The 10000-nt window shown below is 33.4% G+C and overlaps 2 non-coding genes across 2 annotated transcripts; both read right to left on the reverse strand.

The window, feature by feature from the left end:
* Positions 1-4875: 4875 nt before the first annotated feature.
* Positions 4876-8846, reverse strand: LOC119559334. Its single transcript, XR_005220736.1, has one exon. It is a non-coding gene; the product is annotated as a large subunit ribosomal RNA (ribosomal RNA).
* Positions 8847-9247: 401 nt separating this feature from the next.
* On the reverse strand, positions 9248-9426 carry LOC119559339. Its single transcript, XR_005220740.1, has one exon. It is a non-coding gene; the product is annotated as a 5.8S ribosomal RNA (ribosomal RNA).
* Positions 9427-10000: the final 574 nt, after the last annotated feature.

Genomic DNA, 10000 nt, shown 5'->3' on the forward strand with positions numbered 1-10000 from the left:
TGGCATTTATATGCCATATCCATACAATGCATTCACATTTCAATGTATATTTACTTGTTATACATTATTATGCCTTATAGGTATTATACCTATAAGCCATATCCATACGATTCACTTATATAAATATATGTATATTTTTCTATACATAATTTTTTTTTACTTTTGTATGGTTTTCTATGCATATCCATAGTTTATATGGATATGCTTGGCGTTCTATATAGTATTGACAAATTCATATGCATAACATAAGTTTTGACCAATACGAGGAGGGGCCCGCCAACGACCACCTCCCTATAGTAGTTTTTTACCCCACGCACTATTGCGTGCCTGTTTACAGTACTAGTGCCAGCTATCACTAGGTTTATATATCGTGTTTCAGTGATATATGGGTAAATTCTACCATTTATTCTTATGTATATGGCATTTCTATGCCATATTTATACAATCCATTCATATCTTAATGTATATTTATTATATTATACATTATTATGCCTTATAGGTATTATACCTATAAGCCATATCCATACGATTCATTCACTAGTGCCGCCCCTCACTAGGTTTATAATTGTTATATCATTGATATACAATTTATTTCTATATATATGGCATTTATATGCCATATCCATACAATGCATTCACATTTCAATGTATATTTACTTGTTATACATTATTATGCCTTATAGGTATTATACCTATAAGCCATATCCATACGATTCACTTATATAAATATATGTATATTTTTCTATACATAATTTTTTTTTATTTTTGTATGGATTTCTATGCATATCCATAGTTTATATGGATATGCTTGGCGTTCTATATAGTATTGACAAATTCATATGCATAACATAAGTTTTGACCAATACGAGGAGGGGCCCGCCAACGACCACCTCCCTATAGTAGTTTTTTACCCCACGCACTATTGCGTGCCTGTTTACAGTACTAGTGCCAGCTATCACTAGGTTTATATATCGTGTTTCAGTGATATATGGGTAAATTCTACCATTTATTCTTATGTATATGGCATTTCTATGCCATATTTATACAATCCATTCATATCTTAATGTATATTTATTATATTATACATTATTATGCCTTATAGGTATTATACCTATAAGCCATATCCATACGATTCATTCACTAGTGCCGCCCCTCACTAGGTTTATAATTGTTATATCATTGATATACAATTTATTTCTATATATATGGCATTTATATGCCATATCCATACAATGCATTCACATTTCAATGTATATTTACTTGTTATACATTATTATGCCTTATAGGTATTATACCTATAAGCCATATCCATACGATTCACTTATATAAATATATGTATATTTTTCTATACATAATTTTTTTTTACTTTTGTATGGTTTTCTATGCATATCCATAGTTTATATGGATATGCTTGGCGTTCTATATAGTATTGACAAATTCATATGCATAACATAAGTTTTGACCAATACGAGGAGGGGCCCGCCAACGACCACCTCCCTATAGTAGTTTTTTACCCCACGCACTATTGCGTGCCTGTTTACAGTACTAGTGCCAGCTATCACTAGGTTTATATATCGTGTTTCAGTGATATATGGGTAAATTCTACCATTTATTCTTATGTATATGGCATTTCTATGCCATATTTATACAATCCATTCATATCTTAATGTATATTTATTATATTATACATTATTATGCCTTATAGGTATTATACCTATAAGCCATATCCATACGATTCATTCACTAGTGGCCGCCCCCCTCACTAGGTTTATAATTGTTATATCATTGGATATACAATTTATTTCTATATATATGGCATTTATATGCCATATCCATACAATGCATTCACATTTCAATGTATATTTACTTGTTATACATTATTATGCCTTATAGTGTATTATACCTATAAGCCATATCCATACGATTCACTTATATAAATATATGTATATTTTTCTATACATAATTTTTTTTTACTTTGTATGGTTTTCTATGCATATCCATAGTTTATATGGATTATGCTTGGCGTTTCTATATAGTATTGACAAAATTCATATGCATAACATAAGTTTTGACCAATACGAGGAGGGCCCGCCAACGACCACCTCCCCTATAGTAGTTTTTTTACCCCACGCACTATTGCGTCGCCTGTTTACAGTACTAGTGCCAGCTATCACTAGGTTTATATAATCGTGTTTCAGTGATATATGGGTAAATTCTACCATTTATTCTTATGTATATGGCATTTCTATGCCATATTTATACAATCCATTCATATCTTAATGTATATTTATTATATTATACATTATATGCCTTATAGGTATTATACCTATAAGCCATATCCATACGATTCATTCACTAGTGCCGCCCCTCACTAGGTTTATAATTGTTATATCATTGATATACAATTTATTTCTATATATATGGCATTTATATGCATATCCATACAATGCATTCACATTTCAATGTATATTTACTTGTTATACATTATTATGCCTTATAGGTATTATACCTATAAGCCATATCCATACGATTCACCTTATATAAATATATGTATATTTTTCTATACATAATTTTTTTTTACTTTTGTATGGATTTCTATGCATATCCATAGTTTATATGGATATGCTTGGCGTTCTATATAGTATTGACAAATTCATATGCATAACATAAGTTTTGACCAATACGAGGAGGGGCCCGCAACGACCACCTCCCTATAGTAGTTTTTTACCCCACGCACTATTGCGTGCCTGTTTACAGTACTAGTGCCAGCTATCACTAGGTTTATATATCGTGTTTCGTGATATATGGGTAAATTCTACCATTTATTCTTATGTATATGGCATTTCTATGCCATATTTATACAATCCATTCATATCTTAATGTATATTTATTATATTATACATTATTATGCCTTATAGGTATTATACCTATAAGCCATATCCATACGATTCATTCACTAGTGCCGCCCCTCACTAGGTTTATAATTGTTATATCATTGATATACAATTTATTTCTATATTATATGGCATTTATATGCCATATCCATACAATGCATTCACATTTCAATGTATATTTACTTGTTATACATTATTATGCCTTATAGGTATTATACCTATAAGCCATAATCCATACGATTCACTTATATAAATTATATGTATATTTTTCTATACATAATTTTTTTTTACTTTTGTATGGATTTCTATGCATATCCATAGTTTATATGGATATGCTTGGCGTTCTATATAGTATTGACAAATTCATATGCATAACATAAGTTTTGACCAATACGAGGAGGGGCCCGCCAACGACCACCCTCCCTATAGTAGTTTTTTACCCCCACGCACTATTGCGTGCATGTTTACAGTACTAGTGCCAGCTATCATTAGGTTTATATATTCGTGTTTCATGATATATGGGTAAATTCTACATTTATTCTTATGTATGTATATGGCATTTCTATGCCATATTTATACAATTCATCATATCTTAATTTAATTTATTGATATTATACATTATTATGCCTTATAGGTATTATACCTATAAGCCATATCCATACGATTCATATACTAGTGCAGGCCCCTCACTAGGTTTATATATCTCATTTTAATTATATATTGGTAAATTCTATTATTTATTCTTGTGTATATGGCACTTATATGCCGCCATATCTATAAAAATGCATTTATATTTCAATGTATATTTTCTATATTATACATTATTATGCCTTAAAAAGTTATTATACCTACCATAAGGCGATATCCATACGATTCATTTATATAAAAGATATATGTATAATTTTCTATACATAATTTTTTTTTATGAATATATGGGTTCCTAAGCATATCCATATAATACATTTAGTTTTATATGGATTAGATTGGTCTTCTTTATTGTATTGCCAAACTCATATTGATAAAATAAGTTTTGAACAATAAGAGGATCAGCCGCCAACCAACCAACCACTGCTACCATTGGAGGAACATATACTTACTTTTTATATGTCCTCTTACTTGAATGGTCCTCTCTTTACTTGAAAATTTCATTACCATAGGAATCTATTTATACATGGAATATGATTTCCACTACTTTTTCGCGTCACTAATAATTAATATGACGATACAGACTTGCTACCATAACATAAGTCTTGAACAATAATAGGAGCAGCCGCCAACCAACCACCAACCAACCAACCACTGCTACCATTGATAGTAATTTTATATGTCCTCTTTAGTTGAATTTCAATACCATAGGAATATTTATACATGGAATATGTTTTGCCACTACTTTTTCGCGTCACTAATAATATGACGATACAGTCTTGCTACCATAACATAAGTTTTGAACAATAAGAGGAGCAGACACACCAACCAACCAACCGCGCTGCTACCATTATATATACTTATATTTATATAAGTCCTCTTTACTTGAATGGCCTCTTTACTTGAATTTCAATACCATAGGAATATTTATTTATACATGGAATATGTTTTGCCACTACTTTTTCGCGTCACTAATAATATGACGATATAGACTTGCTACCATAACATAAGTTTTGAACAATAAGAGGAGCAGACACCAACCAACCAACCGCTGCTACCATTGAATGAACCATATATACAAACTTTTATATATGTCCTCTTTACTTGAATTTTAATACCATAGGAATATTTATACATGGAATATGTTTGCCACTTTATCATCGCGTCACTAATAAGATGACGATACATTTTGTTTGTTCAATATTTACTTATATATTGATGTTTCCAATTTAGGTCTTTTATATTTCTTCTTCCCTACCTTACACACCACAAACAAAGTGGCGTGCGATGCTGCAAGCAAGCATAATGATTATGCCCGCTTGCAACATCTTTATTATCGAATCATCAAGCAAAGGATAAGCTTCAGTGGATCGCAGTATGGCAGCTGCTCAACCACTTACAACACCTTGCCTGTTACAAAAGTCGTTTACAATTGATTCTAGGCTTTGTCATTGTATTAAATAATGCTTTTATATGTAACTAGCGCGGCATCAGGTGATCAAAGATCCTCCCAATTTACTATGTTACAAATTACATTGGCATCACATCCATTGTCGTTTATAAAGTAAATTATAAACTTTAAATGGTTTAGAAGCCATACAATGCAAATTGCCCCTTATTTATCATTGCAGTCCAGCACGGATACGACCTTAGAGGCGTTCAGGCATAATCCAACGGACGTAGCGTCATACCACTGTTCGCTCGAACAAGTATTGTGCCATTGGTCCGTACCTGCGGTTCCTCTCGTACTACGCAGGAATGCTGTCGCAACAACGTTTTGTCATTAGTAGGGTAAAACTAACCTGTCTCACGACGGTCTAAACCCAGCTCACGTTCCCTTGCATGGGTGAACAATCCAACGCTTGGTGAATTTTGCTTCACAATGATAGGAAGAGCCGACATCGAAGGATCAAAAAGCGACGTCGCTATGAACGCTTGGCCGCCACAAGCCAGTTATCCCTATGGTAACTTTTCTGACACCTCTTGTTAAAAACTCTTTAAACCAAAAGGATCGATAGGCCGAGCTTTTGCTGTCCCTGTGTGTACTGAACACCGAGATCAAGTCAGCATTTGCCCTTTTGCTCTATGTGTGGTTTCTGTCCGCACTGAGCTGGCCTTGGGACACCTCCGTTATTATTTGAGAGATGTACCGCCCCAGTCAAACTCCCTACCTGGCAATGTCCTTGAATTGGATCATACCTGAGTAATTGGAGTTATACCAAATTTTCAAATCAAAAATACATAAATGCACCGTTTTATTAAAGAATTTGTTTGCGATTATATAACAAACTCGTGATACTTTGATCAAGAAGCTTGCATCAAAACCCAATACCATAAGATATAATAAATATATCCGTATAATGGCTAGGAAATGATACACGTTCCATTTAATCAAGTAAGTAAGGAAACAATAAGAGTAGTGGTATTTCATTGGCGATACCAAACCGAAGTCTAATATCTCCCACTTATTCTACACCTCTTATGTCTCCTTACACTGCCAGATTAGAGTCAAGCTCAAAAGGGTCTTCTTTCCCCGCTAATTATTCCAAGCCCGTTCCCTTGGCTGTGGTTTCGCTAGATAGTAGATAGGGACAGTAGGAATCTCGTTAATCCATTCATGCGCGTCACTAATTAGATGACGAGGCATTTGGCTACCTTAAGAGAGTCATAGTTACTCCCGCCGTTGACCCGCGCTTACTTGAATTTCTTCACTTTGACATTCAGAGCACTGGGCAGAAATCACATTGTGTCAACACCCGCTAGGGCCATCACAATGCTTTGTTTTAATTAGACAGTCGGATTCCCCAAGTCCGTGCCAGTTCTGAATTGATTGTTAATTGATAATCGTTATAATTAATAAGAACTAATTGGTTTAACCCAATTAGTATTCTTAAAAATTTTAGCAAGAAAGTTCCACAATTGGCTACGTAACTAAACTATCCGGGGAACAAGTGACCAACATAAATGCCAGACACTCTATTTACCCAGAACGAGCACATAAACCATGTTATTGTTTCCCAATCAAGCCCGACTATCTCAATCTTCAGAGCCAATCCTTATCCCGAAGTTACGGATCTAATTTGCCGACTTCCCTTACCTACATTATTCTATCGACTAGAGACTCTTCACCTTGGAGACCAGCTGCGGATATTGGTACGGCCTGTTGAGAAGTTTGCGTGTCCCCACCATAAATTTTCAAGGTCCGAGGAGAAAATATCGACACAACAGTATATGTCATGCTCTTCTAGCCCATCTACCATATCTCTCTGCGAAAGACTTCCATGGTAGTACGGCTATAAAACAGAAAAGAAAACTCTTCCGATATCTCTCGACGGCTTCTTTATGGTCGTTCCTGTTGCCAGGATGAGCACGAGGCCCATATTTAATAACAAACGGATACTCAACAGGTTACGGAATTGGAACCGTATTCCCTTTCGTTCAAAATTATTCAAGTATATTAATTAGCTTGATTTATATAATATAATTATATTTGTATGGCATTTGTGTTTTACTTGAAAATTTTCGGCTTTCGCCTTGAACTTAGGACCGACTAACTCGTGATCAACCACTGTTCACACGAAACCCTTCTCCACTTCAGTCCTCCAAGGTCTCATTCGATTATTTGCTACTACCACCAAGATCTGTACCAATGGCAGCTCCATGCAGGCTTACGCCAAACACTTCTACGCATACCATTGTACCTTCCTACTCACTAAAGTTTCAAAATTTATATCACAAGTAATATAAATCATCTACTTTAGCGGTAATGTATAGGTATACAACTTAAGCGCCATCCATTTTAAGGGCTAGTTGCTTCGGCAGGTGAGTTGTTACACACTCCTTAGCGGATTTCGACTTCCATGATCACCGTCCTGCTGTTTTAAGCAACCAACGCCTTTCATGGTATCTGCATGAGTTGTTAATTTGGGCACCGTAACATTACGTTTGGTTCATCCCACAGCGCCAGTTCTGCTTACCAAAAGTGGCCCACTGGGCACATTATATCATAACCTTGAACTTCATATCAAGAAAGTTAAGGTTCTTACCCATTTAAAGTTTGAGAATAGGTTAAGATCGTTTCGACCCTAAGGCCTCTAATCATTCGCTTTACCAGATAAGATTATTTTATATAACATTAAAATGCACCAGCTATCCTGAGGGAAACTTCGGAAGGAACCAGCTACTAGATGGTTCGATTGGTCTTTCGCCCCTATACTCAATTCTGACAATCGATTTGCACGTCAGAACTGTTTCGGTCTTCCATCAGGGTTTCCCCTGACTTCAACCTGATCAAGTATAGTTCACCATCTTTCGGGTCACAGCATATATGCTCAAGGTACGTTCCAGTTAGAGGCATAAATAATATAAATATCATTATACATAACTATATAGAACGCCCCGGGATTGTGTTAATTAGCTATAAATAGTTAAAAAACTAATCCCATTATTAGTCAAGTTAATTACGCTATTAGGTTTATATCCCAATAACTTGCACATATGTTAGACTCCTTGGTCCGTGTTTCAAGACGGGTCCCGAAGGTATCCTGAATCTTTCGCATTGTTAATCATACAAGTGCATATAATAAACACAAAAATCAATGATAATTATGCCATTATATAATTCCGAAAAATTAACGCACTGTATTCATATAAATCTATCAGCACTTTATCAAATTAATAACATTTATTCTGTGTTAAAATGCAAGCAAATTAATTTGAATAAACTATAAGTTATATTTTATGATAAATTTTGTATGCTAATAGATTACAATGTCCTTATATGGAAAAAATGCACACTATTATCATAATATTGTTTAAATATTACAATTTTAATGATGAATTTTCCATAACGGATATTCAGGTTCATCGGGCTTAACCTCTAAGCAGTTTCACGTACTGTTTAACTCTCTATTCAGAGTTCTTTTCAACTTTCCCTCACGGTACTTGTTTACTATCGGTCTCATGGTTATATTTAGTTTTAGATGGAGTTTACCACCCACTTAGTGCTGCACTATCAAGCAACACGACTCTTTGGAAACATCATCTAGTAATCATTAACGTTATACGGGCCTGGCACCCTCTATGGGTAAATGGCCTCATTTAAGAAGGACTTAAATCGTTAATTTCTCATACTAGAATATTGACGCTCCATACACTGCATCTCACATTTGCCATATAGACAAAGTGACTTAGTGCTGAACTGATTTCTTTTCGCTCGCCGCTACTAAGAAAATCCTGGTTAGTTTCTTTTCCTCCCCTAATTAATATGCTTAAATTCAGGGGGTAGTCCCATATGAGTTGAGGTTGTGTATAACTTTTTTTGCAATTAATTCTTTATATATAATGATAAAACATTTTATTAAATTCGTTATATATTTTATATATTTGTATGGCATTTGTTTGGTCTAACGAATCAACGAAGAATAATAATATTGTCAACGGCTTTCTATTTACTAATCTTTAATAAGAGACAATTCTAGATAAATTTTTTATGCTAGACATTTCTCAGTATTATTTGATTGAAAAAGAAAATATTTCTCTTCGTTTTTCACATTCAAATTATTTACTAATGTGAGATAATGTTTTTCATATATTTGTTAATATTATGAATAATATAATAATTAAATTATTATTATCCAATAATATACCATATGCTTATAAAATTTCATTATAAAATTTATATAAACAACTTAATTAGCATAGTCTTACAACCCTCAACCATATGTAGTCCAAGCAGCACTATAAAATTAATTAAAGTACATAACAGCATGGACTGCGATATGCGTTCAAAATGTCGATGTTCATGTGTCCTGCAGTTCACACGATGACGCACAGTTTGCTGCGTTCTTCATCGACCCATGAGCCGAGTGATCCACCGCTTAGAGTTTTATATATTGGTTTGGTAATTTTGTCATATATGTTTTTATTGAAAGAAATTAAAAATACACCATTTTACTGGCATATATCAATTCCTTCAATAAATTGATTTTTATACCTAAAACGAATGCTGCGAAATGTCTTAGTTTCATATAACCAATAATATATCAAGTATTTTTTAAATGGCATTTACGGTATTAATACTTTTTTTTAGCGATATATATTGAAATTTATATAAAACATTAACCTGTAATAATCAGGTACAACATTGTACATTTTAGGTTGTTGCATTATCCAATGTATGCGCATAACTGAGATGAACAATACATATCGCAACGCGTGTATATTATGGTCCATATACACACAGTGTTTTATTAATTAATTGCATTTAATATACAATATAATAATAATATTAAATAAATTTAATAATTTCGATTTGCTTGTTCGAATTTGTTATTTGTTTGCTTTTGCTTATTTATTTATCTCTTATTTAATGCAATAATATATTTATTATTACAATTATTATTTCGATTTGCTTGTTCGAAATTTTATATTTGATCTATAAAAGATCATATTTTTGGCAA

Source organism: Drosophila subpulchrella, unplaced genomic scaffold (genome assembly GCF_014743375.2).
Source record: "Drosophila subpulchrella strain 33 F10 #4 breed RU33 unplaced genomic scaffold, RU_Dsub_v1.1 Primary Assembly Seq204, whole genome shotgun sequence".
NCBI lineage: Eukaryota > Metazoa > Arthropoda > Insecta > Diptera > Drosophilidae > Drosophila > Drosophila subpulchrella.